Consider the following 22,246-nt stretch of genomic DNA (forward strand, 5'->3'; position numbering starts at 1 on the left):
ATGTGGGGGTGAGGGGTTGCATGCACGTGTCTACACTACCGTTTAAACTTGTGCTATTTGAAATATTGCACTTCTGTAGGGGAACCTGGGTGGCTCCATCTGTTAAGGGGTTAAGCAGCTGACTTTGGCTCAGGTCATGATCTCACGGTCCATGGGTTCAAGCCCCATGTCGGGCTCTGTGCTGGCAGCTCGGAGCCTGGAGCCTGCTTCAGATTCTGTCTCCCTCTCTCTCTGCCCATCCCCTGCTCACGCTCTGTATCTCTCTCTCTCAAAAATAAATAAACATTAAAAAAATTTTAGAAATACTGCACTTCTTTAGGTGCTACCATTTTTTAAACAGTTTATTTATATATTTTGAGAGAGAGAGACAGAAAGTATGCATGTGGGAGCGGCAGAGAGAAAGGGAGAGACAAAATCCCGAGCAGGCTCCCTGTTGTCAGCACAAAGCCTGACATGGGGCTCGATCCCACGAACCATTAGATCATGACCTGAGTTGGATGCTTAACCAATTGAGCCACCCAGGCGCCCCTAAGTGGTACTATTTTCAAAATTAAAATCAGGTATGGAAATATGGCAACCAGAGAAACTGATATATTCTTATAAACTGAATTCAAATATCTTGTTTTTCTCAGGCCAACAACATAGGGCTGTCCTAGTAAATGCTAAATACACACATACACAAACACACACATTGTTATTTCAAAAAACCAAGTGACTGAATGTCAGCGGGTTCTATCTAAAGCACAAAACTAAGATTCCAACTCCCCAGAGCTCCCACGTCGAAACAGAACTGAACTCTCTTACCATCTGGCTCGCCTGTCCTCCCTACATGGGGTCATTCTGCCCCCTATCAAGACTTGAATTGTCCTATGAACTATAAAAGTTGAGTTCGTGCCCTTTGAGAATTGGTGGAAAATCCAATTTGCTTCATTCTACCGCCGTCTACAGAGACAGGCTGATCTAATTGTCAGACAGGTTTCAGATCCCACGTGCTCAGGGAGTTTCTTGTAAATACAGTCACTGTCCGACTTTCTGATGGCAGCAGGGTGTACCCAACCCTGAATAAGCACAAGCAAAGACAAGGAGATCTGTATAATCCACAGAAGGTCCATTACCATTGCTCATTTGATAAACTAGAAACGCGGGGCCCTCTTCTTCCAGGCATCATGGGACACAAACACCGAATGTAGGGACTCTTTTGCCTGCTGTCCTCGCCGAGAAATGGTTAAGAACTTCAAATCTGCGTTCTGTAGACCGGGGTATAACACTCAGTTCCACCAACGAAAATCTGTCCCCAAGCAAATTTCCTTAGCTGTTCTAGGACTTAGTCTCCCTGTTCATAAATCAGGAATAAACCCTGGATATAAATCACAAAGGTCCTGGCATCCATTGGTGCTCAATAAATATTAGTTATTATTACTGTTGTTTCTGTTGTGGCTACTATTATTTCTATTTATAAGAGTGAGTACTGGCACTCCTAAACCCAGGTCATAATTTTGAGTTGTATGGATAGATTGGAAGAGGAGGAAAAAAAAATACAGGCTTGGTGATAAGCCACATCGGCAATCCAACCCAGTTCTGACACGTACTAGTCAGGCAATCCTCTGCCATTTTCTTAACCTCTCTGAGACTCAGTTTCCTTCTCTGTAAAACGGGGATAATACCTACCTCACAGGATAATTGTGAATTAAAGGTAATCTAAAGAAAGATGATTGGGACAATGAGAGCAAGCACTCAGGAAATGGTTGTTACTGCTAGTATGAGTCTTCTACGTCCAACAAAGCCTCAAAATATCCGTCCTCAAAACCATCTGATTTCACGGCATTCCCCTCACATAACACACGATTGTCATGGGCACTTTTGTGACCCTAGTCAGTTCAGGGCAGGAGGCAAGAGCTTTGCAAATTCACAAGAACAGACTAGAGGGGAATGAAAACAGCTGGAGGAGACCCACTGGCTTTGCTTTCCTTACAAAAGAGGGAGCTTGACACAGGCAGAGGCAGAGGGAGCCGCAAATCGCCGCACACTCGGGCAGTTGATTGGTTTTGCAATTTGAAGAGCTCAAGTCAGAATCAGAACCCATTTCAGGTTTTAGTTCAACATTTAAAGGCTGGAAAGATGTGGTTGAAAGTAAGTCTTGAGAAAGAAATCCCAAGCTCATGGCAGCGAAATCTACAGGATTCCCTCCTGAGACTAAGCACGGAGCACTTGGTGCCCTCGCTGTGCTCAGAAACAGACAAGCGGATAAATGAAATGCATCTTTCTCATCTGAGCCCTTGACACAGCATCTCTGAAGATACGCGTCTAGTATATTGATTGCCTGTTTGCTAGGACTTCAGAGAGGGGGGAAAATTCAGCACTGGTTGGAGCAAACCACCGCAATCCTAGGTTTCTGGGTGGGTTTGTGTCTGTCCCTGGTAAAACGTCTGTAAGTTCTGAGGCAGCTCGTCCCCCTGATCAAAACATCAGAGACTGGTTGTGTTTTACCTGTGTTCACATAAAATTCTTATCAGCGATTTCCTCCTGTCGCCTGGTCCTCTGGAGCTTTCGGAGCAAGCTCAGGGCTAATGCGAATTAGGCACGAGGGAATCCCTCATAGGCGGCAACAAGCCCGTGTCTGAGCCTGTCTCAGACCTACTGGCCTGGAAAGGAGCCCCTGGGGGCTGGGCTCGGGCATTCTGGAGGCACCTTTGATGCCAAGGCAGGTCTGTGTGGCTACAGACTGTGAGCGTAGGATGTGCACCACAGTCAAAAGGGCCCTCATCTTGTTCTAGAAACAGAACTCAGTAACTGAACCTTGATGCTAAAGACCACTGCTTTTTTTTAATTTTTTTAAAAATTAAAAAAAATTTTTTTTGAGAGAGAGACAGAGTGCGAGTGAGGGAGGGACAGAGAGAGAGAGGGAGACACAGGATCTGAAGCAGGCTCCAGGCTCTGTGCTGACAGCTCAGAGCCCAAAGTGGGGCTCAAACTCACAGCGGGGAGATCATGACCTGAGCTGAAGTCTGACACTTAACTGACTGAGCCACCCAGGCAACCTTAAGACTACTACTTTCTTATTAAGACAGCCTGAACTGTCAGCCAAGAGCAGCCAGGGAAATGTCTCCACGCTGGGCATTTACATCATCTTTTTTGTTTTTTTTTTTTTAATGTTTATGTTTGAGAGAGAGAGAGAGAGAGAGAACGAGAGAGGGCTTGAGAGAGGGGGAAGGGCTGAGAGGGAGACAGAGGATCTGAAATGTGCTCTGTGGTGACAGCGGACAGTCTGATGCAGGGCTCAGACTCACAAACTGTGAGATCATGACCTGAGCCGAAGGTGGACGCTTAACCGACTGAGCCACCCAGGTGCCCCATATCTTCTTTCACGATCAAATTTTGCAGCCTCCATGGTCCCACATTTGCTAACAGCCCTCACGGCTCCATGTTAGGTTTAATTTCTGTGTTTCACGCAGAGCCCATGGATTTTAGGGAATATTCAGCATCTTGCCAAACCAGCCCCAAGCTCAGGCTTTAAAGCATTTACCTTCATCCACTGTCCTTTTGCAGCTCTGTTTTCTCTTTCTCCCTTCGCTACTGTAGAAACACACGCAGGAGTGGGAGGTGTATTCCCCTCGGCAGTCCGTCCACCTGAGGGCGTGCTCGCCGCAGTGCCATTTTCTGGGTCTACACGGCTTCCGTGGGAGGGATTTCTGGGCAGCAGAAGCTGTCTTTTGGCACCAACCCCATCTTCCCATACACGCCCATCTCTGCATTGCTAGGAAGTGCTTTACTTTACAGCTACTTCCTGTCCCACACCGTAACACGTCTTCCACACCAACGTCAACGCCTGCACGTTTGTTTCTTCCGTGGGGTTTTGTTACTGAATGTTTCCTACGCCTGTAAACACGTGTGTGATGGGCTCAGCCACTGTGCCATAGGGAAGCTTCCTCCCAACCACTGTCTGGTCCGCCTGGGACTGCCGTGTTGTGGCAAAGATCACAGAAGTGAACGGGGAATCCCAGAGTGCGGCAGGATATATTCTGCCCTTGGGACCATGTGCTGGGTTTGCCATCTGGTAGGAAAAGAAATGATTCTGGGTGAATGTGCAAGCACTCTATAGCATGAGCACAGATTGTAGTCCTTGTTCCAAACTATAGTCACCCCTGTCTCTTCCGAGAATCAGGCTGCAAAGCTAACCTTTCACCCTTAAAGACACAACAGCTCAGGACAAAAGAGAGAGTATGTGAGTCTCACCCAGAATCCCGTAGAGCCTGAAAGGAGGTAAAACAGAAAGAAGGCCACCTAGTCTCGTGTGTGCCTATCTTCCACAAGGTCTCCCTGAATCTTTCTTTCATATTCTTTAGATTTTCTAAAAGGAAAGGTCTTCCTGCTCTACTTGCCTTCGATCTGATGGTAGAGGAGCAAAGGAGAACCCTTTTCCTTAGTCCCATTCCACTCTGAGCCTCCTCCCCTCTGTTGAAAGATCTTCAGGAGAACATTTTTTTTCTCCTGGGCAGAACACCCATCGGTAAAATGTGGCCTCAGTTTCTCAGAAGCATCAGTGAGAGGTCATGGTTGTCACCCAAGGAAGCAATTCTGGGTGATTCTCGCCAAAAAAAAAGCATTATTGGAAAGATATGGGGAGTGCGCTGAACTGAGAGGGGGGTGTGGAGGACCAGAGTCAGAGAACGCGCAAGAGCTACGGGTGTAGCAGAGGAGGCAGCCAAGGTCTCCCACAGTCGGTCAGTTAGGACAGCCGTCCCCATACCCCCGCATGCCTGATGCCGCCTCCGAAGCCCGAAGCACCCCCGACAACCTCTCACTGTCCCTGTGTTGGTGCCTTGACTCTGCAGATGCAAAGAAGCAGGCAGGGACAGCGGGTGGCCAGGTCTGGGTCACACGCCTGTCCCTAGCTGCCAAAGAGCAAGGAGAGGAAACATCGGTCCCTACTTTGCTTCCATCCTGGGCAGTGGGACTCTGTCTTACACACCAGGTGGGACATTCCACTAAATGGGCCAGGAGCTCAGATGATAGCCAACCAACCAAGAGACGAACAATCCAAGAGGCAGACATTCAGAACAGATGATGCTTAACAATTCGGAAAGTCTGCAGAAGAATAAGGGAGTAGCTAGTGGGGTCCGGGATAGACTTCTTCAGCTACCTTCCCCACCCTGGGCCAGCCTGCTGTCGAAGAGACAGACAAGGCGAGAGCTCCAGAGTCCTGAGGGGTGGGAGAGTGAGTGGGGTTGGGGGCAGAGGGGAGAGACCTCTTACAAGGAGAGGCTGGAAAGCAGGGAGGAACCCTGAAGTCCACGGCTTAGGTCCTAGCCAGGGATGCAGCTACCTAAGAATTGCTTAGAGGATGGTAATTATTTCCCGGATTTCCTTCCAGTTAGGGTGACCAACAGTCCCAGTTTGTCCTGGACTGAAGGGGTTCCCTATAAGGTGGGAATTTCCAGGCAAATTGGGATGAGGGGGTCACCCGGCTGTCATGGATCTCTGAGGGAAATTCCAAGCAGAAGCAGAGCAAATAGGCAGTGGCAGGGGCTGGGATAGAGGCAGAGGACAGCCACCGGCCACCTCCTGCAGTGGCCACGGTATTCTGACAGAGGTGAAGTAGAAGCAATCCTTCAGAGGTTCCTCTTTCCAGGAGCAAACTCAGGAGAGGACTGAGGAAACACCATGCCTGCTGGGCCTGGGAGTGATCTTTGTAGCAAAGTGTCCCGCGGCAGCAGAATTATTGTGTCTGGTTCGTGGTGGGTGACTAACCTTTAGGCACTGAGGTTACTGTGCTTGGGAACACCTTGGCCTCTTCCCACACTGAAGAGGAACCCTGAGTTCTGAGGGGGGCTCTCCTGCTACGCAGAGTTGTTTCAGGGGGCAGACGCACCAGAAATACCTAGCTAACGCTGAATGCTGGAGTGCCTGGCTGAGCCTCCTTTCTTCACGAGCTACCGTCCCTAGATTACTGCCCCCAGGCTATGCTCTGGATGGCATGGATGTGCTGATGATCACCCAAATATTTTTATCCACTTCAGACCTTTCTCCTAAGCTGGGCTCATACATCTGACTACGTGCATAATTGCCACTTGGAAGTCTAACAGGCATCTTAAACCAACACAGAGCTCTTGATCGGATACCCTCCTTACTCTTCTAAACCTGCTTCTCTGTCTTAGTAAGGAAAATAAAGAAGGACCACAGGGAATTGCAAATCCCAAGTATTACTACAACGCTTCGTATCTGGAGCCTACCATGAGGTAGGATTGTTTGTTTTTAAACTCTATTTTATTGTCGGAAGAACACTTACTATGAGATTTACCCACTAATCAAACTCTTTAACGTATGATACATAATTGCTGACAACAGGTACAATCCTGTACAGATTTCTAGAGCTTTTTTTATCTTGCTTGACTGAAACCGTACTGGTTGATTGGCAACTCATTTCTCCATGCCCCCAGCAATGGGGAACACAATTCCACCACTGAGGCTACGGATTTGACTATGTTAGACACCTTGTTTAAGTGGAATCATGCAGTATTTGTCTTTCTGTGACCGGCTTATTTCACTTAGCATGATATCCTCAAAGCTCATCCACGTTGTTGCACCTTGCAGAACTTCCTTCCTTTTTAAGGCTGAATAATACTCCACTGTGTGTGTGTGTGTGTGTGTGTGTGCGTGTGTGTATGTACACATGTACATATGTACACACACATACTACATTTTCTTCATCCAGTCTTCTGTCAATGGACATTTGGATTGTTTCTACATCTCTGCCATTGTGAACAGTGTTGCAATGAGCATAGGAGTGGAGCCCTAACCCATTTAAAACTTGGAGCCTTCCCAGGCTTTAGTGATACCCACCGATCATAATGTGACATCAACTGCCTCAATGACTCACCTCACACCTTTCTTACTCCGTGTTACTTCACTGGGCGGCAAAGACCACGAGGTGTCCTTCCGTCATTAGGAGCAGTACATATCAAATGCACACAGTGAGAGGAGCTACGGTGAAAGTGACAAGAGACCATCCGTGTGTGTTAAATCACCGCAGAGCTTGGCTACTGTGCTATAACTGTGCTCAGTGTGGTTTGCCCTGAAGAGAATCCGTGAAAAGATTTAGATGCTAAGTAGAGAGTCATAATATTTCCAAATTTAAATTTTCAGATATTTTTAGAAGATGCATAGGACATAGCCACCAAAATTCCTCAAGATTCCATCATTCACTTTCATAATGCTAATTGTGCCTTTTGCACTAAATAAAGAAAAAATATTCCTTCCGCCTAGTGAATTAGAGGGAGCGGGAACTTACTTTTTAAAGTTTACTACTTAGCACAATGATAAATTGTTGATGGCATTTGTTTCGTATATTGACATGTTTTTGATAGGCAGTGTTTACACCGCACGTCAAACCTCCAGGAATGCACAATTTAGGGCTTCCTCAGCTTTTGGGAAAGGCTGGAGCTCCTCATCCTGAACTTAACTAGTTAAGAACTCTAATGCTCACACATAAATAAGTAACATGTTCCTCTACTAGAGAAATATTCCACCCAGTGGTTTTTGCTTTCTGGTAATTTGGTAACTGTAGTATTTAATTACTAACAAGGTTACGGTGACTCAGACCAGCTATTTTGGGTCTCCGAAACCTCAACTAGGATGTGATGAAAAGAACACGTCCACTCTCAAGCTAGTCGTGTATCCCCGGTTTTGAGCATGCTGCGTGCTGAGCACTGGGGCAGGTACCGAGATGCTGTGGTTGGAGACACTGTCGTCATGGCGCTCTGTAGAGAACGCAGACAAACCACACGCAAGGAAGGGCTGTGACAGGTCAAGTGCAGGGCAGCACAAGGGCACAGAGGCACCCGTCCGAGTCTTAGGGGAGGAGAAGTCAGCGCAGGCTTCCTGGAGGAAGTGACCTTTAGGCCAAGACCTGAAGGAAAAGAGGAGTGTGCCAGGCAGAAGCGGGCTGGAGGCAGAGGGGGGATGGGATTGGTCAGGTGGAAGAAGCAGCAGCCTGAGGGGGTGGAAGTTACTTAGCGAGCAGGACTCTTGTACCTTTCTTCCCTGTTTCTCCCATCCATCCTCCCCACCTCCTAAAAATTAATAACTAACACTTGTTTCATTCCCTTTGGTTTTCTGTGCACGTTCCTACGTACGTATCCAGCTTTGCGCCTACAACAATCCCAGAGGGTATACACACCCATCTTTATGACCATAGCTCCTTTTTCACAAATGAGGACCCGAGGCCCGGAGAACCTAAGAGGCTTGCTCACATCCACACAGCAGATGGGAAAAAGAGCCTGAACTCAAACCCAGAAGTTCTTTTTTTTTTTAATTTTTTTAATGTTTATTTATTTTTGAGAGACAGAGTGAGCAGGGGAGGGGCAGAGAGAGGGAGACACAGAATCCGAAGCAGGCTCCAGGCTCTGAGCTGTCAGTGCAGAGCCCAGCGTGGGGCTTGAACTCACGAACCGTGAGATGATGACCTGAGCCGACGTCGGATGCCCAGCCGACTGAGCCACCCAGGTGCCCCTCAAACCTGGAAGTTCCAAGCCTACATCCCATGTGCATCCCATATGAGTGATGATGGAGAGCCCAGCCAGGGGGAGGTGCCCGGATCTGGGGGCTCAGCCTTCCCTGATCCTCCACTGGCCCTTGTTGGCCTTCCACACAGAGTTCAGTGGTGGGATTTCAGGGGTGGGGTAGGGTGGGTGGGTGAAGATCTTTCCCATTCTGTGTGAACCCAGGAAAAGGAACGGACTGTATGGAAGCCAAAAGGGCCCTGAGCAGTGTTCCAGGACATCCTGCATTTGGACAGGCCCGCAGTTAGGGGACAGCAAATCCAAGAGGACCCAGGCCACTTGGTTCCACGGAAGACAAACCCATTTAACAACCACAGCAAAAACCAGTCTTCCTTTTGCCCAGTGGAATTTTGAATTCTAATAAGATTTTTTTCATTTTCCTCAAATTTACAAAATGAGCAGCTTTGAATGTTAAACTGGCACCTTCCTAAGGATATGACTTTTGTCCTTCCTGGTTACAAAAACTCTATGGTGAGGGGCACCTGGGTGGCTCAGTCAGTTTAGTGTCCAACTTTGGCTCAAGTCATGATCTCATGGTCCATGGGTTCGAGTCCCACGTTGGGCTCTGTGCTGACAGCTCAGAGCCTGGAGCCTGCTTGGGATTCTGTGTCTCCCTCTCTCTCTGCCCTCCCCCCCCCCCCCCCCCCCCCCGTTTACACTCTACCTCTCAAAAATATTTATTTTTAATGAATAAATTAAGTTAAAAACAATTTTTTAAAGCTTTCTGTCGGTGTGAGAGCTTCTTTTGTTATAGGACTACAAAGCTTTCTTAGCTTGGGTTTTCCCTGAATACAAGGTATGAGCAATTTATCTGAGAGGAAATCTTAAGAATTAGCAGTGAGAGGGCAGGCAAGTGAAACAGAAGGAAGGAAAGTAAAAAGCAAAAAACAAAAACAAAAAAAACCCAAACAACAACCAAAAAACAAAAGCAACAAAACAAACCAACAACAACAAAAAAAACCAATGTTTATGATTAAGCTGATTACCACTATGGAAAGAACAGCTCAGGCTCATGGGGGACCCTCTGAGGAGCCTAGTAGAGTGTCTCCCAAAACTGTCCTCTTAGAGACCAGAACCTGGGGCATCTATCCACTGACTCCCACCTCCATTCCTTGAGGGTGGCCTCCAAGGGTGTTACTTTTCCTACTTCAAGGTCAGGTCAAGGTCAGGAGGCTTCTGGGGGAAATCCTACATGTTGAAACAGAGAGAAAACAAAGTTTTGTGCTTAAAGTGAGTTTATGGGCATATGTAGGCACTGTCCCCACAGCTGCACTGAAGGCCGATGAGACACAGGGATATGGGCACAAGCATTGCCCCAGTAAGTCAAGACTCTACTCTAGGATGTGGGATTTGAGGGCAGAAGACACGCATGAGGCCCTGTGCCTTATAGTTTTTAGGCTGACCCATTTAATCAGGGACAAGTCACAGATTTTGAGGATCAATTTCTCTCTGGAGAGAAAGAGGAAGGAAAGAGTCCCAGCCCTCTGTGTGACAGAAGGCTGTTGCTGGGATCAAAAAGGATAACGTGTTGGGCAAATGCTATTCATTATGTTGACCACTGCTGGTCCCTTCTGGGAATCCATTATCTGCTCTGGGTCTGTGAGCATCGGACACAATGAGGCTCTGCTAAGGTTACTGGTGAGGGTCCCTCTGAGCTTCTCCTAGCAGTGGGGCAGATGTGGCCTTGGTTTCATCTGCTTTAGGAGCATTCATTCTGTTCTCCGGCCGTGTCGTTCCAGCATCCTGGGGTAGGTCTGTGCCGTGGACACCTGCCTTTCAGCCGAGTGTCTTTAATGGGACAGGCGAGCAGGAATCACCACTCCCCGCATGCAAATAACACTCAATTCTTCCTTCTAGAGTTCTGCCTTAAGATCTTCTTTCCCAGGAATTTACAGCAGAAAATAAGGTTGTCATCTATTGCAAATTTGCCACGTGTCAGGCATTGTACTGAAGGCCTTTCATACCTTGTGCCATCTAATCGTGTTTGTATATTGTATGCATGTAATACATAACTATTATCCTAAATTTATGGGAGAAAAGAGAGCTCATCTAAATTTAAACACTTGCCCAGGGTGCCTGGGTGGCTCAGTCGGTTAAGTGTCCGACTTGGGCTCAGGTCACGATCTTGCAATTTGTGAAGTCAAGCCCTGTGTCAGGCTCTGTGCTAACCACTCAGAGCCTGGAGCCCGCTTGGAATTCTGTGCCTCCCTCTCTCTCTGCCCCTACCCCACTCACACTCTGTATCTCTCTCTCTCTCTCTCAAAAATGAATAAGCTTCAAAAAAAATTTTTTACATACATACATACATACATACATACATACATACAACTTGCCCAAAGTGGTTCAGCAACAAGAAGGAGCGACAGTAAATGAATTCAGGTCTGATCCCAGAGCCAGAGCCGGAGGCTTGGAACACTACGTGATAGTCTGTCCCAAAGTCAGATCATCACCCACTTTATTTCTTCCATGGGGAAATAATAACATACTCCCACCCATCACTTTGCCAAAGGACCTTTTATATATCTATAGCTTTTCCCCTCTTCTTTTCTGAGCAAAATGTACTTTTTTTATTCACTGATTTATTTCTACTCTTCCCTCCTGGTGACCTATAAAAATGTCTTCAAAAATGCGATTCTAACACTGAGAACACAGGAAGGCAGGTACAACATTTCACCCTGAAGCTACTGTCATTTTAATTATCTGGCACATTCATAGAAAAATCTCCGGGAGATGCTTTTTTTTCTTTTCGTTGGTGGTAACATCGCTGGATCATTTAAGAGTTGAAGCCTCGAGAGCAGGGATGCTATTTGGTAGTGGAACACTACAGGCATTAATAAATGTATGCACCACCTTAATGTGCTATCATTAAAAATGGCTTTTTAATTGGAAAAAAGGAAAAGAAAAAGTCTTGTTGAGAATTGCTCCTTTAAAGCTGATAAAAGTAGGGTGGGTGGGGTCAGGCAGGTTTCTATTGGTCTGCAGTGTAACTACTCCAACCACATGAATCCCAGCCCAAGCTGTGATTGCACAGACTGGCCACAGGGATAGAGAATAGAAAAAAAAGATGATGTTCCAAGCAGTCGCTCAACTCAAAGAGTGGCGTGCTTTCCTGGGAACACCCGCTCGGGCTCTGATTGGGTCGAGCTCATCCGTTGCATGAACAGTGGTGCCGTGCTAGAATGCATGTAATACCTTCACACGAGGAACTAGTCTGGAGTAGGGGACCTTTGCGCCTCAGAAAGTGAGTTACATCATGAGATATTTGACGATCTATAAATCAAATCATGTCATGATTTAGAGAAGGCTCCAAATATATCCTTACTTGGGCTGTCCACTGATAATATAGGGTAGGTGTTGATTTTTACCAGAGTTACAATCCTAATACGGACAGAGCAACAATATCGTCATGATTTCTTGCCCACTCCCCCTCCCCATCCCTTCCAAGCCTCCCCCAGCAGAGGCAGGATGGTCACACAGTAAATCTAATACTGTCATACAACTGATGTCGTGTTGGCAGTCACAGTCAGAAACCACACAGGATGAGATACCAGTCGCACGACAACTATGTCTGATTTCTCAGACCTTTTCCAGATGCTTTCCGTTCCCAGAGTGTGTATGATATTTCTATCATGTGGCACAGTCAGTGTGTGTCAGGCCTTTCCCTAAACAAGACTGCTGGTGTATGATGATAAATAGTGCCATGATCAGCAGTGATTCCCTCCCCTCCACATGCTGGCAAAGGTCTCCTAGCAACTGTTGTTAGGGGCAACACCAGCGTGTTTAGTTTAATGCCGGGCAACAGGACAGCTTTGGTCTCCTGAGGGAGGTTCAAGTTTATGCCCTGGAGATTAGAACCCCATCATAAATCCATACCAGTTATAACCCCCCTCGTGCTTGCATAAGACTTAACCATTATTACTAAATTTGCCGATTTAACAAGATCAAAATGGTCATTCTGAGCATATCACACCTTCCACACAGGCAATGGAAAAAAGGTTCGTATCTGATTCTTACAACCAGGTAACAGCTTGGCCTCATTCCCTTTCCTGCTTAATATTCACAATGTTGCCTTCACAGTGGTGTCCAAACTGTGAAGCCTGGTATAAAAATAAAAGGTAAAAAAAGAAGAAAAAAGTCCTTTATTAAGCCCCCACTGGGATGCTTTTTTCTCTTAATGCATTTCAAAATGGAAAAAAAAAAAAAAAGGAACAACTCTGCATTCAGATGCATGTCTGTGTTTGTGGATTACACCACCCCCTACTGATTGATCCTCCTAATGGCTCAGCATTTTGCAAATGAAGAAGCAGTTACCCCAGTTTCATTGGCTATTAATTCAGTCTACATAGATTTCTGCTGGTTTAATTAGCACAGAATATCTCCCACCAAAAGATGTGCTTTCAAAGTATATGATAAAAGAGCCCTAAAAAAGAGCCTATATTAAAAGCAGCCTATAATAAAACGGCCAGATAATATAAACTTTAATTCCATGTCACCATATTTATAAAATAGGCAGTCAGTCCCCATTCAGAGAAAAAAGAATATATCAAACAAAACTCTCCTTTGACCTGAGCTCTTTGTACTGAACAACTCCATAGCGACTCAGTTGGAACTATCTGAACCTGTCATTCGAAAGAACTACTAGGCTTTTTGCTACTGTCAGCGGTTTTAGGATAACCTTTAGATTTAGGCGAGGCTGATTATTCAACGATAATTAAGATTCCTACTTAGCATAAGAGAGATTGCAATGATGAGTTTGTTTTTAAGTCTCGGTTTTTAAAAAGTCTTCCATTCCCAAGAGTGGAAATACAAAAAAATTGCAATGGTTTGAAGGACCCTATCAGTTCAGATACTTACATTCAGAGTTTATATGATTTACATTAAAATTACTTTATTCCTCAGCAGTGATCGTAATCGCCTTCTACAGAGTACTGGAGGGGATTTGTTTCTCCTTTCAAAAAAAAAAATCAATGGAGAATTAAACAGGGGTGGTATGAGGAACAGAAATTGCAAAAATAAAATAAAATCACAGAGCTACTGCCACTTGTAGGTGCATCTCTGCCCGTTTCGATGGGAAGACGGCTTCCTGAGGACTCCGGGAGCACCCATGTAGGATTCTGGCTGACTTAGGAAGCAAGGCCATAGTTGGAAAGTCTTTGGCTCCCTAAGCTTGCTTCAACACCACGCTGCTTGTCTTGGAATGCCAGTAAGCACACAGGTAGGAGGGGGCTGCCACATGCCAAGACAATGCTGGTGGAGAAGAGCCTGACTCTAGAAGGGACGATCAGAAAGAACCCTGGAGAACTTGTTGCTTTATCTGTTCTCTTACTCCTTAAGGCATCTGTACCTCTCCTCACAGGCTAAACACACAATCTTAGGAAATTAAAACCCCCTCAGGTTTGGGGACCTAAGAGATGTGGAGAAAACCGCCACCGTTTCAAAAGCGAAAGGGACAGATCATACTGAGAAAACAGGGGAGGAACTCCACTGGTGATATTTATTATCATTCGGAGTCATGGGGAGCGGACCGGGTGGAGGAGACCATCTGTAGATTTCACTATACTGCCCAAGCGTTTTTATTCCAGTATAACAGCATGTAGTCAGACACATCTAGTACACCTAAGAATCAGACACTAACCAAACATCAAATACATTCCCCAGATTAATTTTACTCCCACAAATCTCTAAGGGGCTGCATTTCTATATTAGCTTTTGCAAATATTTATGACATGTCCTTGCTAAGGATGTTGGAGAAATTCAGTGATAGGTAGCCCATAGGTACAGGTAGTATATTAACGGCAATAAAAAAATGACAAAAGTCCAGTAAAGATGTACAAAGGATAACTTGTATGTTCACGTGTCCTTTTTAAGGATTTACACCTAAGCCTCTAGCCCATGACCTCTGAACAAAATTACCAAGTAAAACAAGGATAAAGAGGCAATAAATGCCAAATTAAGTCGTGATAGACGGGATGCAAGAGGGGACCCTGTCCTTTGTACGATAATGTGAGAAAAGCAACTAATGTTCCCAAGCCCTTCATGGAGAGGCCAGCCAGGGAGCAAAGAGTAAAAGGGACATTGTCGGTGGGAAGGTGAAGTGGCACGCAATATTGCAAACAATACTTCACCTCCTCAAAAAATTAAAAATAGAAAGACCATAGGCTCCAGCAATTCTCCTTAAGGATCTATACACCCAAAAGAATCGAAAGCAAGGACCCGATCAGATATTTGTACACCTGGGCTTCAACTATGTGAAGTTCCAAGCACAGTTCTCTCTGGTTCACCATGCCAGCTCTCGGGGGAACTTGTCATAGGGGGTCCTGGTCCATAAGGGCCTTAGGTCATCTCAATCTTCGTTGTTTTATTAGTACGAGAAAAGCCCCATCCCAGTCATGCCTTCCCAGGGTCACAGATTAGCAACTCTGACTGGAGGCAGAAGGAGGGCTTTACTTTCTTAGACTAGCTTTGGGAGCCAGCTTTCTGGCTCCTACGGGGACTGTGTCTTTTGCACCTTCTTTTGGGACACTCTTATGTCTGTGGCTAAGCTGTAAAAGGCTTATTGGACTGAGTTGCTATTGAGATTAATATGTTACTCATCAATGGCCAGATGATGGATCCTTTGAATTGGCTATACTTAAAAAAAATATCAGACAGTCCCATCCTGAACAATTGTCCTATTGGTACCTATGGAAACACCAAGTTAAAAAGTGGACACAAAGGAATATAATGGCTAGCCTTAGGGATAGCAAAATGAAAGGACGGAAATCAGACTTATAACAAAAAATTAAAATCCAAGATAAACTCCTCTTCTCAAAATCTGGCCCCATCTGCCTGTTTCAACTTCCCTTTCCCTGTGAGATTTACACAGAACACTCCAGCCTAATCTCCAGTGTCACAGTATACAGTGTGCTCATGTAAATGTTGTAAGTCGGGAAGTGAATTTAGCAGAAACACCCCAGACAGGGGGTAGGGCTCATTTTGCTGTTCTGCGTAACTCTCCCAACTTTCCAGGGCTCTCTAATCAGGCTCGGGCAGCTTCAGGCCTTCTTATACAATGTCCCTGGCAGATGTATCTTACTTAGATTCCCCACTGCAAAGAACTCAGGCCTCCTGGACAGCAGCACATCTTATAAATTATAAAGTCTTTTTACTTCCACTTTCAGAAGATCCTACCGAAGTTAGGAGCTAAAAGGATCAGTGGCCATTCACAACCCCACTCAGAGGGACCTAGATTGGCTATCAAGGGGTATTGTTCCCATCCATGAGTATATGGTAGTTATCGGGTAAGCCAGCCGGCCCCCTTGAAAAAACCCTGTTTTCTCACAGAGAAAACAGAGGGCCATAATCTCTCCCAGGCCCTCATACAAATGACCAGGAAAGATCTCTAAGCTGGAGGCTCATGTTCAGGGGCAAACAGAAGCCATGGCAGAGGTTCCCCCCTAAGCTGAACTAGTCCAAGGTTGGAATGTACATTCAAACAGAAGACTTTTGGTAAACACTTTATACATACTTTAAAGACATACGCATTAGGGGTGCCTGGGTAGCTCAGTCGGTTAGGTGTCCGACTTCGGCCCAGGTCATGATCTCATGGTCTATGGGTTTGAGTCCCGTGTCGGGCTCTGCTTCAGATCCTCTGCTTCGCTCTCTCTGCCCCCTCCTCTGTCATGCTCTTGCTGTCTCTCTCAAAAATAAATAAACTTAAAAAAAAAAGACATAATGCATTAAATCCCACAGTTCTAGAACACACACACACACACACACATCTTTTAATTTCCATACTTGTTGGAAATCTTCCTGGGATACAGAAGCAAATTAAAGGAAATGTAGTTGGATGGGCCGGTCAGCCTTCGGATATCATTCGGGCTACAACTCAATTTTGTGTGGGGGGGAACTGGAAATAACCAATTTCTACAAAACCAGAAATGTGACTCTAGAGGCAATTCGATCTCGTCCATCCTTACCAGTCCCCTTAACTTCACGTATGCATCTAAACATGCTTGTTGATACTGGGATATTAAAAACAGAATTGTCCTGAAGCTAAGAAAAAAGCTAACATTTAAACCACTCTAGACCTCTGATAAAAGGAAAATAGTCCCTTTATAAAAACATCTTGGAGAAAACTTGGATACTTTCTCTGTGCCTTTTTAATGTAGATTTTCAAACTCCCCTTTTCTAGGACCAAGGAGCCATTCTTTGAAATACAAACTTTGGAGGGGCACCCGGGTGGCTCAGTTGGTTAAGCATCTGACTTCGGCTCAGGTCATGATTTCATGGTTCACGTGTTTGAACCCTGCATTGAGCTCTGTGCTGACAGCTCAGAGCCTGGAGCCTGCTTTGGACTCTGTGTCTCCCTCTCTCTCTCTGCCCCTCCCCCACCTGTATTCTGTCTCTTTCTCTCCCAAAAATAAGTAGAACATTAAAAAACAAATATTGAAATGCAAACTTTGGAGACATTATTTCCTTCAGGGGGAAAAGCAAGGAGGGAGGGTAGTATTTGGAAATGGGGCTTCAGCCATCTCAACAGATAAACTTAACTTATTCCAACTGCCAAGATAAAATTTGGATATGACTATTCTCTTGTAAACTGGTGAGTTTTGTGTTGTTGCGTCTGACTCATGGCTAAAATGTTAAGGCAGTGGCTATGGGGGTCTCGGTTTGCCAAAATTAATTTGTAAAAGGGCTCTATTTAATTGGCTTAAAAACAAATAAGTACTTATATAAGAATTGGATATTCCAAAATTTCCAGAAATATAAACCCAAATGTTTTTCAAATCCACACAATCTGGGATAATCTTTGGTACATAAAAGCTGGTGGAAGTTTGTTAGTTTAATTAAAATAGGTATGCCTTCAGCGTTATCAACGCTGATTATAATTCAGATACATAAGCACCTGGGTTTGCTAATAAACTTCATGTTATCTCTCTTATGGATCCGTCAGCAAAATGGGATGATGGCTGACTTTGTGTCGTGTCTCATGAAGTTTCATGGGTAATCGAAATATAACTGTTCCAAGCACATGATTTAGATGTAAGTGGGACAAGAATTTTTAGGTAAACTTTTTTAGCAAATTATGTTTTTATGAAATGTGTACTTAAAATAGTTTCTCAAATCTTTTTGGTAACTTGAAACCTTAAAGTTTCGCTAAGTTAAATAAAGAGATAGAAAATTTGATGAAGGAGGTGGAATATGTGTGATATTCCTTGGACACTCCTGGCCACCCAAGAACAAAGGAAAGGGGTTTAAGTGCTTGCCACGGTAATATGGGAAACTAAGGCAAATGAAATATTAAATTCCCTTACTGCCTACAGCCCACGGGCAAATCCTTGAGACCGGCAGAGTGACCTCCCTCTAGGAGCTCAGCGGCCTGGATGATGACACTTGTCTAGGGGCAAAAGGGAATCTTGGCTTAACATTATCCTCACCCCCCAGGATCCTGTAAGTCTACTTTAACATATAAAAATTCCTTTGGAGACTTCCTTTATCTCAACTCCCCCAAGATATATGCTGGCAATCATGCCCCAAGCTTATGGGCCCCTGATGTACATGTGAAGGGTCTCATGACTGAGGTTTTACTAAACAGTAATAAGTGACATTTTCCTAACAGCAGCTAGCCCCTCAAGGTCCTGGAAACCTTGCTTCCAAAATTTCTTAGAAATTTACTCTATCCCTAACCCCCTCCCAACCTGAAGATATATGAACAGTTACCCGTCATGACCCCAGTGAAGCTCTTTCTGCCCATGGGGGTCCTGTCCCAGTGCTTTAATAAAAACACCTTTTTGCACCAAAGACATCTTCAAGACTTCTTTCTTGGCTGTCAGCTCCGAATCCCCTCACCATCACCCCCAAACCCCATCAAAATTCATTGAATATCTAGATCATTTCCAAATAAGACACTGAAACATTAATTACTGAACATAGCCTTATGGATTTGGGCCTTCTTATTGCAGAAAACTAAGGATAAATTTGGGTCTATTCATAAGCATGTCTTGCATGCATAAGCATCCATTAAAGGATGGAGCTATGAAGAAACGTGTTTCCAGAAATTATGAGATATATTCATAAACCTTCAATCTACAGAATGCTGGTGTAACAGTTCTAAGGGGTAAGTATTCCAATTAATATATGTGATTAGAGCTACCAAAAATAGTAAGGGAAAGAATTGTGTATGTAAAGGGGATAGAAGTATGTTTCTAGACAAAGAAAAGATATGAAATAAGGAAATGTATTTTTGTTAAGAGAAAAGAAAGCACATGTGTCCTAAAGTAAAATTTGTTATTTCAAAATGGGAAAGGTAGAAATAAAGCAAAAAATCAAATAAGTTGGGAAAAAAGAGCATCTTACCCTGTGTGGTCAAGTTGGCTAAAACTGAGTGTATTACAAGGGTTATAAAATTAGGCTTTAAAATCAGTAGCGTACTTACATAAAACTATAATAATTTTCTTTCACCTGCAAAAAGAACAAAGTTTCCTTGTACCACTGGTCTGCCCTTGATAATAATATATTATAAAATATTTTTCTTTACTTCTTAAGTAATCTGTCTAGAAAACAAAACTTTTGTGTTTTACCAAAGTAATTTCCTGGGCTTCATGTTGACATCATCTGATCTTTGATTATTTAAAAGAACTGAGTCTTCTCAATATTAAAAGGGCTAGATTTTACTTATGACTATGTAACCTTTTGTATTTTCCTTTGAAATATTTTATTGCCACTTTGATTAAATAGATAACTGAGGATTGTCTCATAATCATCTGTGATCCTTATTTAGCCAAGTATCCAAGCCTTTTGACATTCGACAAACATCCCCAAATCAAATTCTAAATGAAGTCTGTTTGACCTGGAACTAACTTTGAGATTTGCCAGATGGGTCCCTAGAACACTGCAAAATATTTGTTCTTTCTCCTTCTAACAACACAATAATTGGACTTATTTGATATGTTAAATCATGTGGCAAGCAATGTCAAATAAATGATGATAAACATTCTTAGGTTATATTGTATGGGTAAGCGTTATTAATAAAAGTGTTCCAGAAATTGTATAAAGTGCCTAGAAACCTGATATGTCCTGGAATGTTATCCCCTGTAATTCTAGTTACTATCTTGAAATGTTGTACATTACAGAAATAACCAAATTTCCTTGTCAGCCATATTATAATGAATTCTCATCAGATCTTTAATCATGGCCATTGTTAAGTCTTTTAGCATTTAGTTATTGCTTTACTCTGATGTTTTTGCAAAAGTGTTTGATCTTTAGTGAGACTCAAAGAAAGAATTCCAAGTACAGGTTTCTGATCACTTTAAGATCATACCATTGCACTCTGTAAAAACTTATGAAGCTCCAATGAAAAAACTGGATTCATAAAGCTGTTAACGAAAGATCAACAAGAATTAATTAAATGGGACCAAATGAACTATGATGATTATAGTTTTTATGACTTTTTGTTTAAAACGTTGCTGGTTCTTTAATGTTTTGTTTTTCCAGATGTAAAGAACACTTTTCTCTTTTTTTCTGAAGCTAATTATGACTTACAGCCATTTGTTAAAGTGTACTTATGTGAACAAAGATGAAATAATTTTTCTCCCTACCTGATCCCTACAGAATTTGGAAACTCTTAGTGAGTGTGTAATCTTAGTTCAATATATTTATTTGCATAAGTTCAGGAAGAATCTGTTCTCCTTGTAACAAGACACAACTGGAAAGATTGGTTACACTGCCACTGATATAATATGACTGGTATGTTATATCTGACAGTAATGTACATAAAATCAGATATGCCAGACAACTTTAAGGAACTAAGATGGACTTTTTACAGCCAATAAAGCCTCTTAGAAAAAATAAATCCTAGTACTTGCTTATAGGATTCCTATCAGCCTAACCAGGTGAATAAGGTGAGTAAGAATGGTGACTTCCTGGCAGGTGCAAGAACCTCAGAATATTGTGGGTCTCGGAAAAAAGAGGAATTCACCAAAATCTATAGGTGTTGCAGGGAAAGTCTGCAACTTTCCCTGGCTTGGCTTCCTAGACTTGAGAGACTTTTTAAGTTCATTTGTTAATTTTGAGGGGAGGGGGCAGAGAGAGAGAGAGAGAGAGAGAGAGAGAGAGAGAGAACCTCTCTCCATGCTGCCAGCACAGAGCTCAATGCAGGACTTCATCTCACAAACCGTGAGATCACGACCTGAGCAGAAATCAAGAGTCAGACGTTTAACCAACTAAGCCACCCAGGCACCCCTCAACAGACTTTTAAAAGTTCAATTTGTGATTCCTTCTGAAAAGTTCCAGCAAAGCAGATTTAAAAGAGCCTATATGATCAATCACTATTCTTGCTGCAATCACTATTCTATTATTCTAGAAATAATCCGGCCAAACTTACAGAAACTAGGCTTACTTTGTAAACATATTAGTTTTAATTCTGCTGTCTCTGGTAGGAATGAGGGCGATTATAGAGAGAAAAAAATGTTTCAACAGCAACTACAATACCCACGTATGGATATTAGATTCAAGTTCTCTTAATTGTGTTTGAGGTTTTACTGTTTACCTATAGACTGGACTGGATCCTCAGTTCTTTTGGTTTCCTCATCTAGCTACAAATCTCCAAACTAACATTTCCAATTTGATTAGGAATCCTTTGACTTGGAATCACTGACAACTAAAACTACCTTTTTTTCCTGAAGCCCTGTAAACTGAAGCTAGATGACATGATACAAACCTCAAAGAAAATCTGAAGCCACAATCGCTCACTTGAGCCAATCTTCTGCACACCTGCTCCTGGATGGGCTACTCATGAACTTTACTGGTGTACCCAAAAATATCACCAGAGACGTTCAAACTGCAAACCAGGAAAATCCGTCAGATTGCCACTGCCTGACCCCACGCCATCTAAAGATGCCTCGAGCCTGACATCTAGAAATCTCGACCAGCAGCTCCTGGGACTCAAAACTTTGTTTTTCTTTTGTTCCTATAGAAACATCTCTTATTAATTACTTGGTCGCTTGCACAATATAGGCCTAACTTTGGGAGTCCTGCTGCATTACCGCTTCTTGAAATGAGACACTGCTTCCTGAAATGGGACTGCAGGGGAGAAGAATTTGTCGCCCTAGAAATGTGCGTCTTCGGCATGAGGATTACTGTGAGCTGAAGGCGATCAAACCCCAGCAGATTCAGGAAAGGCTCTTTTCCTACCCCTCACATGTCTAAATTTACATTAGAAAGGTGTCCTGTACCAGGAAGAAAGTTATTAGCAGAGATAGCTTTACCTAAGAACCGTGTCTGCATATCCTCTGGCTTCCTGTGAATGGCCTTCCTCCTCTTTATATCCGCAGACCCCCTATCTGTTTCCTTGGCTCAGAGTGTTATATGAGCCTCAATCACCTATCTGCCCTTTGGCTCTCGTATTTTTACTGGGCTCCCATAGGTATAAAAACGTATTTTTCTACTGTTAATCTGTCTTATGTCAATTTGATTATTAGACTAGCCAAAGAACCTAGAATGGAAGAAGGGAAAAATTCTCCTTCCCTACAAGATGGATGGTGGTGATGGTTGCACAGCAGTGTGAATGTAATTAATGTGACTGAACTAATTACTTAAAAATGGTTATGATGGTAAATTTCATGTTTTGAGCACTTTACCACAGTTTTTTCTTTTTTAATGGGGGAAAGGGAAAAGTTGGTACTGAGACTGCAATCTAAGTATAATCA

At 43.7% G+C, this 22,246-nt stretch overlaps 1 long non-coding RNA gene across 1 annotated transcript; it reads left to right on the forward strand.

Moving 5' to 3' along the window:
• The first annotated feature begins 12,342 nt into the window (after positions 1 to 12,342).
• Positions 12,343 to 22,104, forward strand: LOC125918604 (uncharacterized). Its single transcript, XR_007456508.1, has 3 exons — positions 12,343 to 12,553; positions 18,503 to 18,657; positions 21,224 to 22,104. It is a non-coding gene; the product is annotated as an uncharacterized LOC125918604 (long non-coding RNA).
• Positions 22,105 to 22,246: the final 142 nt, after the last annotated feature.

Source organism: Panthera uncia, chromosome B4 (assembly GCF_023721935.1).
Source record: "Panthera uncia isolate 11264 chromosome B4, Puncia_PCG_1.0, whole genome shotgun sequence".
Lineage (NCBI taxonomy): Eukaryota > Metazoa > Chordata > Mammalia > Carnivora > Felidae > Panthera > Panthera uncia.